The sequence below is a fragment of the Haematobia irritans genome, chromosome 2 (genome assembly GCF_050003625.1).
Source record: "Haematobia irritans isolate KBUSLIRL chromosome 2, ASM5000362v1, whole genome shotgun sequence".
Lineage (NCBI taxonomy): Eukaryota > Metazoa > Arthropoda > Insecta > Diptera > Muscidae > Haematobia > Haematobia irritans.
This window is the reverse complement of record NC_134398.1, coordinates 122134077-122150839: the sequence shown is the minus strand read 5'-3', so window position 1 is coordinate 122150839 and position 16763 is coordinate 122134077. Positions and strand designations below refer to the sequence as shown.

The 16763-nt window shown below is 30.6% G+C and overlaps 1 protein-coding gene across 2 annotated transcripts in view; it reads right to left on the bottom strand.

The window, feature by feature from the left end:
* LOC142226183 (ATP-binding cassette sub-family G member 1) overlaps positions 1-16316 on the bottom strand; it is a 176485-nt gene extending 160169 nt beyond the window's left edge. For both annotated transcript variants that reach the window (XM_075296067.1, XM_075296068.1), the window contains exon 1: positions 15669-16316. The gene's annotated coding sequence lies outside the window, so the exon portion shown is untranslated. The remainder of the gene's footprint in view (positions 1-15668) is intronic.
* Between the last annotated feature and the right edge of the window lie 447 nt (positions 16317-16763).

Here is a 16763-nt window from a genome sequence, read left to right as displayed (position 1 = left end):
CATGTGTACAAATATATGCTTTAACGTCATGAGACTGGCAACAAGATCTTTTGGTGGCACAGAAAAACATTGCATGTAGACTATATTGTAGAAAATGTGTATATTGACGACTAATAAATATATACCGACTAATAAAGATATAATGATGGCACAGTATTCTTAGTTACACAGTGAAAAAGAACATAATCTAGATTCCCCGTTATAAAATTATTTAAGCAGGCATTTTAAACAGAACCAAAGTACAATGTTCGTATTTCAAGCTCAAGTTTATAATGAGGACAAATGTGAAATACAATGTTAGGATTTTATTTCATTACATGTTTAAAGACAAACATAAAATTATTGTTGATGCGAAGGAACTGTCCATATTTATACCCTGCGCCACACTGCACAAAAAGAAAAACAAAACGTTTGGAAAACGTGTACCCAAAACGCTTTTCTTTTGTTAGAGTTTTTTGAATTTCTTTGAAAATTTTAAACTTTTATCACCAAAAATAATGCGTTTGTTACAAGATTTTCATTTTTTCAATAAAAGAAATTATTTTTGAACAAAAAACACAGTTCATTTCGCTTATATCAAGCACTGTTCATTATATATATATATATATATATATATATATATATATATATATTGCAGGAAGCACATATATTATTGGATACTGCCGAAACATTAATATGTTTGATTTATGTGAACATATTATATGTTTGGAAGCATTTTGAGCCCAAAAATATTATATGCTTGGAAGAATTTTCCCCAAAGAAGATTGTGCTCATTCCCTAACATAATTTTCACTTCCACGAAATTTTTAGTTCTTGGTACCTTTTTCTGTAATACAAATAATGTTGAAGAAATTATTCAATTTTATAAATTTTTTTAAAATTTACCTTTCGCCTGGACGGAGAATCGAACCGAGAACCATACAGTTTGTAAGCCAACACACTATCCACTGGGCTACGTAGCAGTTATAGTCACCAGTAGACAATTGTCGTTATAAGTTACATTTATATAGCATAGTTTGCAGCGCCCACGAGCCCATGCAAACATAACATTATTTAAAAGAAACATACATTTGTTGGCCACGTGGAGCAGTGGTTAGCATGTCTGCCTTGCATGCAAAGGGTCGTGGGTTCAATTCCTGCTCCGACCGAACCAATTTTTTTTGTAATTTAGACATTTATACTATATTAAATTTTTATAATGAAACTTCGAAATGTGGGTTATTAAAGATTTACAGTCAGAAACAGTGCTTGATATAAACGAAATGGCTTTTGAATAAAATATTATTATTTTTTTTTTGTTTTGCAAAAATAACAATTTTATAACAAAAAACTGTTTTTGGTATAAAAGTTTGAAATTTTGGAAGAAAATCAAAAACTCTAACAAAAGAAGAGTATAAACATAAATAAATAATTTTATAATGTACACATAAATTTATTTAGGCATGAACCGTTTTTTACTAGCATTTAACAACATTTTAAATGCCTTTAAAACTTAAAACTTGTACTTAAAACTTGTACTTAATTTCATTTTTAAAAAATGTGTGTCCATAATGTCAAAATGATAAACAAAACACTTGTCCACACATACATAAAATTCACCTCTCAAGGCGAAAACACATGCGGTTTTTTTCAAATCTCTATACTCTTTACTCCGAATACTCAAATTAAATAATATTTAGACTTAAGCATATCAAATTTTTGGCCTTATCATAAAGCAGTTTTCCGAAACAACATACAACCGTTTCACAGAAATTGTAAACATATATATGTTTACTCGAAATTTGTAAATTTGTATATGTTTACATTCACACATATTATTTTTATGAAACATTCATGCCCCAAACATAATATATTTTAACATATTAACATATGTGTTCCAAACATTTAGTGTTAGTTTAGGAACATTACATGTTGGCACTTAAGTATATTGTGTTTAAAAATTGTGCCCGAAACACATTTTGTTTATATCGGAACATATGAAAAACATATTTTTCTAACAGTGTACTTAACAAAAGGAAACTTTCATTTGGCTGTGGAAAATTTCGAAAAAAAAATACAATAAAATTTAACTACAAACAAATATATTTTTTTTTTTTTTTTGCAATAAGAAAAAGTTTAATGTTAGTTTAACTACGGAATTTTTTTAATGTAGATTCAGAGAATTTTCTACACACCAAAAAAATCGTTGAAGTTGTTCATACGAACTTCGTAATTGTTACAATGAAGGGAATATTTCATTATTTAGGTTTCGTTTCATTGGCTACATTGTAATGATCATTTTCATTAATTGCATTACGTGTACATTCTTAATTTCCGCAATTGTTCATCAGTAATCATCATAATCATCATAATCAAGAAGTTTTGAAAAATGTCTATATATGTTTCGTTATCAATTTCATCTAAATAGTATTAATTAGAAAATATTTTTAGCCCAGCATCAATGGAGGAACGTACGGATTCGCATAACTCATTACCTTGTCTCTTATCATAATGTGCCATGTAGTACACATTGATCTTGAAATTTTTCCTTATAAACATTGCTAGATAAGACGTTTTCCCGGTACAACGTTGTTTACACTCAGCAGGCATTTTAAACTAACCCAAAGTACAATGTTCGTATTTCAAGCTCACATTTATAATGAGGACATTAAAAACGCCTGGGAAGTGTTTTGATGTCAAATACAATGAATTTAGGATTTTATTTCATTGAAAACCTTTTACAGCCAGTTAGTGGACATATGAGGTTGTTTGGAAAAGAGATCAGCCTAGCAACAGGTGCTTTGCCATTGAGAATTTTGTAAAAACAAAATTGCCGATTTTAGGATGAGAAGAAGTAATATACTACTTGATAAAAATGGTTGGTTAGCATAATTTAATATGTTATATCGGTTAAACACTGCAGGGATAGAAGTCATCAGCATCTCCGTAGATAATCTTTACTAAAATAAAGAAACATGAAGGAAAAACTTTAATCTGGAATAAAATGACAAAACAGTAGCCAATTATTGTGCCAAATAACATCAGTAATTTAATCGTTAACTATGTGATATCCATAAATGGGGCTTGGAACTGTATCTTCCCGAAGGAATAAATAACAGGAAGGGCGTGATCGCTAGTGAATCTCTGCCAACATGTAACATACAGAACAATGCCAGAAACGTTATTTCGTGTAGGCAGATTTAAAAGTATTTTTAATCTGACCAAAAGTGTTCTATGGCATAAAAATACATACAGATATTAACCTACCCGAGATGTTCCCACTGCTAACTCCTTGGAATTTCATCCATGAATTGAGGCGGAATTTTCATTAGGTCCTCTTTAAAGTTGATACTAAAAGTTAACTTGTGACCGATCCATACAGTTTTGTGTACTACATTATATTAATCCCTTTGACATCATACAAGCAAATTCCTCGGATTATCAGGAACAACTTTTGAATGCGATTCATAGTAAATGACAAAAAAAGGTCCGGCAAAAATTCCTCGTTATTATTTTCAATGTATAAACATTTTTGACCTTTTATTTTAATATTGGCATTTGAAAATGTTCAATTAGCATTCGGCTGTGACAACTGTATGTAATTTACTATTACTAAATTACAGCTATGAAACTCTATTATGGTAGGTTTTAACTGAACCCATTTCATCAAATGTTTTCAAAGTAGATATATTTGGCTACTACACGGTTGAAAAAGACTGTTTTTCATATGTTTGGCTATAAACATTATATGTTTGGAACACAAATTTTTAAACACAATATTTTTGAGTGCAAGCATATAATGTTCATAAACTAGCATAACATTTTTGGGACATATATGTTAATATGTTAGAACATATTATGTTTGGGACATAAAATGTTTGTAAATATAATATGCTTGGATGCAAACATATATTAATTTAGAAATAGCCTATAAACATATATGTGTTTAGTAGCTTGGAGCGCTATTTAACAGGGAGCGATATTGAATTAAGTTGGTGGTTGTTGCTTGTTATTACAAAATTAACATTTTATTTTTCCTTGGGCAATTGATCAGCTACTTCTTTGATCCTTACAAACTGTGTGGTCCGCTGTTCGAATCCCCGTCCGGCAAAAGGTAAAATTAAAATAAAAAAAATCATACAATTGAATAATTTCTTCTACAATGTTTGTATTATAGAAAAAGGTGCTAAGAACTAAAAAATCTCGTGGAAGTGAGAAAGATGTGGGGGAATATACAATTGGGCAGAAACAAAATTTTGAGCATTCAGGTCGAAAACCTATGTTGTTAGCACCTATATTACCTGTTTATTTTCATAATTCATTATGATTGTAAATATATAAATAAATAAATAAAATTTTGAGCACAATATTGTTTGGGAGAATTTTTTTTAAGCATATAATATTTTTGGGTGCAAAATGCTTCCAAACATATTATATGGTCACATAATAACATATTGTTTTTTGGAAAACAACATTATTGAATTTGGATGCAAAAATACAAAATGTTTGGAACTTAGACTACCCAAACATATATTGTTTAGACCAATATGCTTTCAAACATATTATATATTGGTAGAGATCAAACATATAAATGTTTGGGCAATACCCAAAAATGTATATGCTTGAAGCAAAATATGTTTGGGAGTATATGTTACAGAAGCGATTTTTTGTGAGGGTGTACAACAACTATGTATCAACCAGAAAGAAAATCGGTTTTAACTGTTGCATAATGGTTCATGAGACGAAAATATAGCTGTAAATAAAGAGAATAGGTGCACCTTCAAAAAATATCGCTTCTGTAACATATACCCAAAATACATTTTGATTCAAGCTTATATATTTTCAGGATTAGTCCAAACAAAATATTGTTTGTATTGTTCAAACATATTATGTTTCACCATAGTCATATTTTGTGTATATATAGTTTTAATGCGCCAATTGGTTACTTCCATTCGTTTACTTGCAGATTACTCTCTAGGCCCCTCTTTCTAAATACATATAAGTGTATAGGCTATTTCTAAATTAATATATGTTTGCATCCAAATATATTATATGTACAAAAATGTTATGTCCCAAACATAATATGTTCTAACATATATGTCGCAAGCATGTTATGCTAGTTTATGAACATTATATGCTTGCACCCAAACAAATGAAAAACAGTCTTTTTCGTCCGTGTAGACGCAACTGATATATTGTTCCACATGTGGAATTTACATTATTACAACCGATTTCCAACCATCCTATTCTCAGTGTGTATGTCGGCTCATCTCAACGGAAATGTAATTGCCAATTAATATTATATTTTAAACTGAAAAATTATTTTTACTTTATTATCTACCAATAAATTGTATCATTCACCCAAACTAATCTAAGATTAAATATTACTATACCATATTAATTTTTTACTACGAAACTTCAAATTAAGACATAAAGTCAGAAAAGAAACGAAATGGGCTATGATTTTGGAATAAAAAATATTATTTTATTGCAAAAATCAAAATGTGTTTAATATATATTTTTGGCGTAAAGGCTTGAACTTTTCAAAAAACTTCAACAAAAGAACAAAGTTTACGATATCTATTTTCCAAATGCTTGTTTTCTTTGCGTATATCGCATTTCTTATGAGTAGAAAAAAAAACATATTAAGAGCCGTCGCAAGCACCAAAACGAATATGCGATCAAAACACACGATATAAATCTCCTCCTTCCTCTCAAAAACAAAACAAAATTTAAGATTTTTATTTTTACTTGGCTTCACCAATATACACCTCCTGCACCCCTTATTTTTGCAATCGTTAAAAGTACAAAACTGTGTAATTTCCTTGAACTTGTTGCGCCAAAAATGTAATCGAGACACAAGCAAAAATTCACAATTTTAAAATATGTGCATTGCGGTGTGACGGCGTGGTGGGAAGACAGAGAAAAACAAAAATAATTTGAACCACAACAAATAGAATCTGTAGACACGTTGCTTCCGAATAACCAAAAGAGGTTTAGCAAGTCTGGTGTAGTTGTTGAAGTCTAAAAAATAATTCCAGAATGAATGAACTTGAATTTTTATTCCGTTTTTTTTACTTCGTTCCACATTCAATGCCATATTAGGAATTAATGTAATCAAGATTATCATACATAAAAATAAAAGAATTTTTTAAAATCTCATGGCATCAAGAGAAGAAAATTATTTTTTTTAATATAAAATTCAGTAACTATGTAAATGGTTTGCTTTCATATTCCAACGGTAAATAAACTCAAAAATTCTTTTTTTTTTTGGATATCAAATATGTTTGCTGATTACATTTAGATTGCAAAAATATTTGACTGTTGAATAACAAAATATCTATTTCGTATCTATTAAAAAATAAACAAATAAAAATGTTTCGTCTACACGGAAAAAAATTCCGTAGTTAAAAGCTATTTATACCCTAAACTACATAGTGGTCAGGGAATAACTTTGATCTGCCAAAAATGTACCTATCAGAAATATTGACTTTAGACCCCATAAAATATATACCGATCGACTCAGCATCACCTCCTGATTCGATCTAGCTCTTGGTGTCCGTCCGTCCGTCCGTCCATGTATTTGTTGTTCGTAGGATTCCCGTCACAATTGTTAACCGATTTTGATAAAATTTGGTATGTGGCGTTTTTTTTGGTAAGAGGACGAACCCTATTGAATTTGGAAAAAATCGGATCAAATTTAGATATAGCTCCCATATATGTATCGTCCGATTTCGTTAAACGGGGTCAGATTGCGTTCATTTACTAACCGATCGGCGTCAAATTTACCACAAAGTAATCCGATAGACCTCAGTAATGTTGGTGACATTTCTGAGGGTTTCAAAACTTCTCTAAGTGGTTTCACTGCAATGTGGAACGCCGTTCGGACTCGGCTTAAAAAGGAGGTCCCTTGTCATTGAGCTTAACATGGAATCGGGCAGCACTCAGTGATAAGACAGAAGTTCACCAATGTGGTAACACAATGGACTGAATAGTCTAAGTGAGCCTGTACCAGGCTGCCACATAACCTAACCTAACCTAATCCAATAGACCACCGTTGAAATCGGTTCAGAATTAGATATAGCTCCCATATATATGTATCGCCCGATTTTCCCAATTTTGGCCATAAGGCCCTTATTAATCAAGACCCTTATTAATCAAATGACTCAAAGTTGGCCAAATCTAATTTTCTATAGTACAAAAATTATGTGCAAAAAATAATCGAAATCGGTTCAGATTTTGGTTTAGCTCCCACATATATGTATAGCCCGATTTTCAGAAATTTGACCATAAAACCCTTATTTATCAACCGAAATTTGGCTTACTATAATGTTCTATAGTACTAACTATATGTATAAAATATCATCCTAATCGGTTCAGATTTAGATATATGTAGCGCCCAATTTTCAAAAATTTGCCCCTTATAACTTTATTTTTGACCGTAGTGGCCTCATTTATAAACCGATTTTACTCAAATTTAGCACAAGATAATCTCCTGTAATATCAACTAAACCTGCAAAATATAATCGAAATTGGTTCAGTTTTAGATATAGCTCCCATATATATATGTTTCGCCCGTTTTTGAAAAAATTATCCCTTACAAATTTCCGACTATATAAAGTATATATATTCTTGATCAGGGATAAATTCTAAAACGATATAACGATGTCCGTCTGTCCGTCTGTCTGTTGTAATCACGCTACAGTCTTCAATAATGAAGCAATCGAGCTGAAATTTTGCACAAACTCGTCTTTTGTCTGCAGGCAGGTCAAGTTCGAATATGGGCTATATCGGTCCAGGTTTTGATATAGTCCCCATATAAATCGACGTCCCGATTTGAGGTCTTGGGCTTATAGAAATCTTAGTTTTTATCCAATTTGCCTGAAATTTGACATCTAGAGGTATTTTATGACCATAAAGAGATGTGCCAAAAATGGTGAGTATCGGTCCATGTTTTGGTATAGCCTCCATATAGACCGATCTCCCGATTTTACTTCTTGGGCTTATAGAAACCGCAGTTTTTATTCAATTTACCTGAAATTGGAAATCTAGAGGTATTGTAGGACCACAAATACGTGTGCCAAAAATTTTGAGTATCGGTCCATGTTTTGGTATGGTCCCCATATAAAACGACCTCCCGATTTGGGGTCTTGGGCTTATAGAAACCGTAGTTTTTATCCAATTTGTCTGAAATTGGAAATCTAGAGGTATTTTAGGACCATAAAGAGGTGTGCCGAAAATGGTGAGTATCGGTCCATATTTTGGTATAGCCCCCATATAGACCGATTTCCCGATTTTACTTCTTGGGCTTCTAAAATCCGAAGTTTTTATCCTATTAGCCTGAAATTGGAAATCTAGAGGTATTTTCGGGTCATAAAGAGGTGTGCCGAAAACGGTGAGTATCGGTCCATATTTTAGTATAGCCCCCGTAAGAACGATCTCCCGATTTAACTCCTTGGGTTTCTAGAAACCGTAGTTTTTATCTGATTTGCCTGAAATTGTAAATATTCTGGTATTTTAGGCTCACAAAAACGTGTATCGGATTAAGTTTTTATCGGTCCATTTGTTAATGCCTCCATATGGACCGACTTCCTAATATTTGATTCATGGTGGTGGGTATTTAAGAGTCGGCCCGGCCGAACTTAGTGCTGTATGTACTTGTTTTAATTAACTAATTTAGAAATATAAAATTATTTGCAATCAATTCCTTGGATCTTTTCCATCCATTATTTGGCAAGGCTCGATCAAAATATAATCGTCTTCATAAATATACTTGTACTTTTAATTTAGTGTTTTGGTGAAAAAACCGAACATAGTACTCACCTTAATGCAAAAAAAATAGTAGGAATGAACTACAGTATGGTTAAAGTGGTCATGATTTGGCGCCAATGTTTTTTACTTCTTTACTTTTACTTCTTTTTATACCCTGCTCCACACTGTGGAACAGGGTATTATAAGTTAGTGCATATGTTTGCAACACCCAGAAGGAGACGTGATAGACACATGGTGTCTTTGGCAAAAATGGTCAGGGTGGGCTCCTGAGTCGATATAGCCATGTCCGTCTGTCCGTCTGTCCGTGAACACATTTTGTAATCAAAGTCTAGGTCGCAGATTTAGTCCAATCGACTTCAAATTTGGCACAAGTATGTGTTTTGGCTCAGAATAAATCCCTATTGATTTTGGAAGAAATCGGTTCAGATTTAGATATAGCTCCCGTATATATATTTCGCCCGATATGGACTTATATGGCCCCAGAAGCCAGAGTTTTACCCTGATTGGCTTAAAATTTTGCACAAGAATAACAATTAGTACTATAGTCAAGTGTGCTAAATTTCATTGAAATCGGTTCAGATTTAGATATAGCTCCCGTATATATCTTTCGCCCGATATGCACTAATACGGTCCCAGAAGCCAGAGTTTTACCCCAATTAGGTTGAAATTTTGCACAGGGAGTAGAATTAGCAGTGTAGTCAAGTGTGCAAAATTTTATTGAAATCGGTTCAGATTTAGATATAGCTCCCATATATAGCTTTCGGCCGATTTACACTCATATGACCACAGAGGCCATTTTTTTGCTCCGATTTAGTTGAAATTTTGCACAGGGAGTAGAATTAGCATTGTGGCTATGCATGCCAAATTTGGTTGAAATCGGTTCAGATTTAGATATATCTCCCATATATAGCTTTCGGCCGATTTACACTCATATGACCACAGAGGCCATTTTTTTGCTCCGATTTAGTTGAAATTTTGCACAGGGAGTAGAATTAGCATTGTGGCTATGCGTGCCAAATTTGGTTGAAATCGGTTCAGATTTAGATATATCTCCCATATATAGCTTTCGCCCGATTTACACTCATATGACCACAGAGGCAAATTTTTAACTTCGATTTAGTTTAAATTTTGCACAGGGAGTAGAATTAGCATTGTAGCTATGTGTGCCAAATTTGGTTGAAATCGGTTCAGATTTAGATATAGCTCCCATATATAGCTTTCGCCCGATTTACACTCATATGACCACAGAGGCCAATTTTTTGCTCTGATTTAGTTAAAATTTTGCACAGAGAGTAGAATTAGCATTGTAGCTTTGCGTGACAAATTTGGTTGAAATCGGTTCAGATTTAGATATAGCTCCCATATATATGTTTTTCTGATTTCGACAAAAATGGTCAAAATACCAACATTTTCCTTGTAAAATCGCCACTGTTTAGTCGAAAAGTTGTAAAAATGACTCTAATTTTCCTAAACTTCTAATACATTTATATCGAGCGATAAATCATAAATAAACTTTTGCGAAGTTTCCTTAAAATTGCTTCAGATTTAAATGTTTCCCATATTTTTTTACTAACATTGTGTTCCACCCAAGTGCATTAGCCGACTTAAATTTTGAGTCTATAGATTTTGTAGAAGTCTATCAAATTCTGTCCAGATCGAGTGATATTTAAATGTATGTATGTATTTTGGACAAACCTTTATATATAGCCCCCAACACATATGACGGATGTGATATGGTATCGAAAATTTAGATCTACAAAGTGGTGCAGGGTATAATATAATCGACCCCTCCCGACTTTAGACTTTCCTTACTTGTTTTCTTCTATGAGAGGGTGTTACTTCGTAAGTTATAATTAAAAACTATACGAGAACATTAAATTTTCCTGGATTTAACAAAGCTTTGTGGAATATAATTTAGTTCAATTTTCGCAGTTAGTTCATTCTTGCTATAAAACAGTTTACTTTTTTGCTGTAAAACTGTTTACTGTTTTCTGTGTAAGAAGGCAATGTTAACATACATTTTAAATTTAACTTTATTTTCACAGACATAAATATTTTCTACAAAAACAAATAAATCTTAATTTATGACAAACGATCCAAAGAATATTTTTTATTTCCAAGAGGAAACTTTGTTTGTCTAAAATTTCATTCCTCAAAAAAGAGAAATCTTCTTCCAGTATAAATTTTCTATCATATCAACAACAAGAAAATTAATTCGTTAATCGCTTTCTTAAAACAGTGTTTCAAATACAAATTAACCAAGAATGAACACATACTGTAGAATTTGAACCTTTTGTGTACTCTACGCATTTTCAAGTATCCTTCAAGTGAAAAGTGTTGTTGTTCAAATATGGAGCAAGAGTCACATAAAAAATAAACAACTAAAAACCTATTTCAAAAAAATATTTCTAAAAACAATGTATTTTATGTCCTATTAACGTATATTGTCATATTTTGTAAATAATTATTTCATTTTTTAGTACTCAACAAAAAAGTGCATCGAAAAAAGTAGTTTTGGATCCCCAATTTGTGATCCGGAAGTAGTGCAAACTTGGATCATCTCCAATGAATTTTACATGGGCTTATCATAGAACGGAAGTACTTCATTTTTGGATTCTTTGCTTTGTGCCTTGGAAGTTCATTTGTATAAAGAAATTAAGAAAAAATTAAAAAACCAATTTTTTCCGATTTCACTTTTATTTTTATCAGTACTTTTAGTTACTTCTTCGCTTCCACTGTGCGTTGAACCTGGTTCTGTTGGCACCATAACATTGAACACGATGCATCAAACGTCACCCCGGCTTGAAATTCTAACTACTTCCTGAGATGTTCTTTATCATTATGATAAAAACGCTGGTTCAAATCTCACCAGAGGCAATTTTTTATTAAATATTTTTCTGAAAAATTATTCTTTTATGTTATACATACATCGTTTTTATTTTATTATTTAGTTTTTTGTTTGTTTACTTTTCTTGATTTTCTATTCTTTTTTCCGAAATTTATTTGTCCAAAACTTAAATTTGTACTTAAACCGGCCTAATTCCGTACTTTTTAAGACTTGTCAAAAAGAACTGCATCGGAAATGAAAAAAAATTGATGGGGGATTCCGGGATGCGCTTTAAAGAAATGTTTGTGGAACAATTTCCAATTTTTTTGCTGGGTACTTAACATTCTTCTGTTCCAGGTAAATAAAAACAATTTGTGTATTATAAATTAAGTAGAATGAGATTAAGTTTTACAAAATTTACTATTTTTAAAGTACTTTAGAATAGAGTAACTTAATTAAATTATTGTGCGTTAAATTATTAAAAAAAATTACCTCACTTTATCTTATTTTTTGTTTTTAATTTAATTTAATATAACATAAATTGATGGCCTCAGTTACCAATGCTTTTTCTACTTTTTATATTATTAGTATTAGTTATAAATAACTAAATAACATAACACAACTAATTCAATCTAATTTAGTTTAATGAAACTATATTATAATTTAATTTAGTTGTAACAATTCTAATTATATTTCAAGACATTAAATAAAATTAATTTAATTCCCATTTCAACGAATATCAATTCAATTTATTTAAAATAAAACAAATTTAATTAAAACAATGTAAATTCACGAAAACTTAAGGAAAGAAATAACAAAATAATAAATAAATTTGAGTTTCACACCAACCTCAAATTCGTCCAAAATCGCCTACGAACTTCTGTTTTTTAGTGACACATTGGATAAAGATTGCGGACCGTCTACTAAGTCTATATTTGGATTTGACCATTTTAAGTACATAAAAAAATAACTAACTACAATTCCCGAAGAATATGATTGGTATAAATTTCCATTTCATATTTTTATGTTGCTTCTTTTTAAACACACCAAAAAAAAACTGAATACACCATTAAAAGAAAATGTAGGCTTAAGAAAATATCATATTTTAAAAGAAAAAGTTGGGGTTAAAAATTGGAAAAATGTCTTTAACCCTAGACAAAGTTCAAGACAGACACAATTTAAGTAAACTAACATATACCCATTTTAGAAAAATATGAACTATTTTAGAATTTAGTAAGTATTTCTTTGTATAAAATTTTTCTCATTTTTAGTTAATGTCGTTAAACTAAGTAAAAAATAATTTTTTCTCACATTTGGCAAGATTTAACTAAAATCGACTCTTTTTCATGAACTAAAAAAATATGATTTTCTTCTAAAAACAAATACTCTGAGAGTCCAGACCTGTCCGTTGAATTTTGTTTTTTTTTTAATATTCATCCACTTGCAAAATGATTGGCACAAACATGCAACAAAGATTTGTTATGGTCCTTCTTTTTAAAGAAGTTCACAATAATTTTTCATTAAAAACAAATACCTTTAGAGTCCACACCGATACGTTGAACAAATTTTTAAAATATTCATCCACATGCGAAATGATTGGCACAAACATGCCGCACAGTTTGAAATTCAATACCGTAGTTATCAAAACAAAATATTTACAACTTTACATGTTAAAAAATTTTAGTGTTTTGCATTTTTTTTATAAAAACATCAATAATATTTAATTACACAGTGCAAGAAATTGTAGATATGATACACAGACAAAAATTTTCTTCACGTCCTACTCTTACTCATAAAACTTATCTAACGTAGTCTAGCTTAAGGTGGGTATTAAGTTCGAGTTTAGCATCTAAAATGCAAAATACATCTGTAAAAGCAGAATAAAATTATAACTTTTTTTTTTTAGAAAATTTTATTACAACTTCATTGGAAATGATCCAAAGCAATAATTGAAAAAAGATAGAATTATTAAAGGGAAGTAACCGTGAAATAATTGTTATTTTCATCCGAACTTAATACCGTCTTTAAATTGGAATTATTTTTAGATGCTCACTCAAAGTTAAAAGAGGCATATCCAATTATACGTGTGAGTAAAATTATTACATAGAATTTTTTTAGTGTTGTAAAATGTTTTTTTTTTTTGTCATAGTGTCAATCAGTAGAAAATTCATATTTAAATTTCCAATTCATTTTATATTTTTTGCCTTTTAGTGCAATATTATCTATAACGTTTTGTATTTGATTACATTTCAAACTAGAAGAAATGTTAATAAATTCAATTTGTTTAATAAACTAGAATCTAACTAGTTTATTTCTTGTGTTGGTTATCTTATTTCTATTAGCATGAGTTATATAAACAATTGACTTGCATTAACTACTTTTGTTGACATAGAGTTTAAAATAGGCTCTGATTACAAAAACCAACATACTACATATTTACCACATAAGTAAAATTGTTGTACCAAAAGATTTTCTGATCCACCATTTGAAATCTTTACTACAAAAAGGAAATCGTCTGTTAAAAAAAAATTATATTTTGAATCTTTCATTTAAAGATCAACAAATTTCGAAATTAGGTTAGATCGTTTCGATTTTTCGAATATCTTTGAAGTAAGGAAAATTGTACTTCATGTAAAGAATCCAACTAAAAGAAGAATTTTATTTTCTGAGGAACAAAAATTTGGCCAAACGAAGTTTTCTTTTTGCCCAACAAAATTCTTGAAAAGTAAATATTTTTTCTTTAGGTAGAAATCTGAATCCTAATTTTTTTTGAACAAATCAAATCAAAACCAGATTGTTTCCTTATGGTAAATTATCTTTATTTAAAAAACAAAATTTGTTATTTAAGAATTATTACCAAAATCTTTAAATTAAGGTTAAAATTGTTAGAAAGTCGAGTAAAGAGAATATTTTGTAAAAAGGCAACTTATTTTGTCTAATATATCGAGCCCAAAGAAAGTATTTATTTATTGTGCGTATGTTGACAACATTTTTACGAGAGAGGTTCAATGCTTCGCAACCCTTTCCATTTTATTTTATGCATATTTATTTTTTCTTGTTTAAATTAATATATATGGGCAAAAAGTAATATTATGTTCAAATTTTCAATTTAACCGTAGCTGACTTTACATTTTGAGTTAGTTCTTTATTCTTGAGTTAATGACGTATAAACTTTGTGTCAATGCCATTACACGGATATTCTTGAAAATGTAGGTTAATTTTAGAATTTTTTAACTAAAATATTTTACCAATTTTATAAATAAATTAATACTTTTTAGTTCACGTATTAAAAAAAAAAATAAAAAAAAATAAATGAAATAAAAAATTCTCACTAAATTTAACTAAAATTAAATTAAATCGGCTATTAAAATAGCAACTAGAGGTATCATTAATATACGAATTTTACATAAATTCATTAATTTCATTTCGTTTAAAGTATACATTTACTCAACTTCATTAATTTAAAACTATGTAATTATTATTTATTGAAATCGTTAAATTCAAGTGTGATTAAAATCATGATTAAGCTTCTTTTTTATTTTCATTTCATACACTTTAATTTCATAAAACGTTCATTCTTTAATTTAAATTAGTAATATTAAATTATTTATTTCAAATTAAATCATTTAGAATAAAACAAATTTGGATTTGAGTTCATTTCGAATGTGGTCTTGGATTCTGTATAAGTAGATCTCAGACATCACTACATTTAAACGTCTCGTAAGATACTTAATTTTTTTTTCAGTGTATCAGTATTACTCAATTCAAATTTTTCCCCATTTTTCTTTTTGAGTACATTTTCTTGCCACCCACTAAATAGAAAATCCAAACATGTCCACAAAAGCATTGAAGGGTAAACAAAACAGACTAATGAAGCAAACCACAAGAAAAAATAGCAATAAAAGTTTTAGAACGAAAAAAAAGTTTTACTTAAAAGCATTCTTTCGTCCTCCCATCAACATAGGGCTGCACTAAATCCTAAAGATAAACGCAGTATCTATAACTCGATATGACCAGGTGCTTAAATTGCAAAGGAATCTCATATTCAATATAGAATTTTATGATCTTGCTTATTTTTTATTTTACTCACCTGTTGTTCTTGGCGAGACTGGGCAACTGCTATGGGTTCTTTGTTCGAAATTTTTGTTTTGTATCCTTAACAAGGAGGTTTTCTTTGTTTCAAAATCACGTAGATGTGTAAAAATTTAAATCTTTTTAATAAAATTTTCAGAGAAAAATATTTTTTGTAACACCATATAAAAATCTATTGTGCACTTAATCGATTATATATATATATATTTCTTTTTTGTGGAATAATAGCGACATTCGAAAAGGCCACAATTAACGGCGATAACAACGTTGATGTTATTGATGATAACTTTTTTGCACTTCTTTCAATTGCATGCACACACACACACACACCCTGCAACTCTTCCGAAGAAAACAAGGAATTTTCGAAGAACTATCAATAGAACTTATCACTCTAATCGCTGAGCTTTGTTATGGCTTCCATTTGAATGGGGAACTCTAGTAGGGTAGGTCTTTTTAATTTCATGAAGCAAAGGACGAGGTTTATTATAAGTCACCTTAATCTGACGACAATGTGCGCGGCAATTTTTCTAATTTTACGACTTGGGAAAATTAAAAAAAAAATAACGAAGAAAAATCTTTATGTACAATAGTATGTTTTGCCGAACACCGACGTGCTGTTCATTAGATAGCCGTTTTTAAACTGGCGCGAATTCACTTTGGATTTTTGCAACGAACTACTGCGGAACGCAAACCGCAGCAATTCACAAAAGCAACAGCGCCAAGTTGTCAAACCCCACAATAACAAAACTAACAAGCTGCGTCGCTACAAACAGAGCAGAGCCAGAGTGTGGGGCAACGACGCAGCAATGTGATGATACCCAAACGCCAGTCACCGAAACCTATAAAGAGTTGCCAATAAGAGGGACCATATGTATACACGTATAAACAAGACTTTGTTCGTTAAGTCGTTACCCAAACCGAAATGAGTGGTACAAACATACTCATGCATGTATATAAACTCACACTTGTGTCTAATAAAGACCGGCCGAATTAAGTTTTTTTCTCATCGATTGGAACCGAATACATATCATGGTACAATGATTCGGTGTCTTTAACCATGGCATACACCCCAATAAATGCATCACCCCAGGAC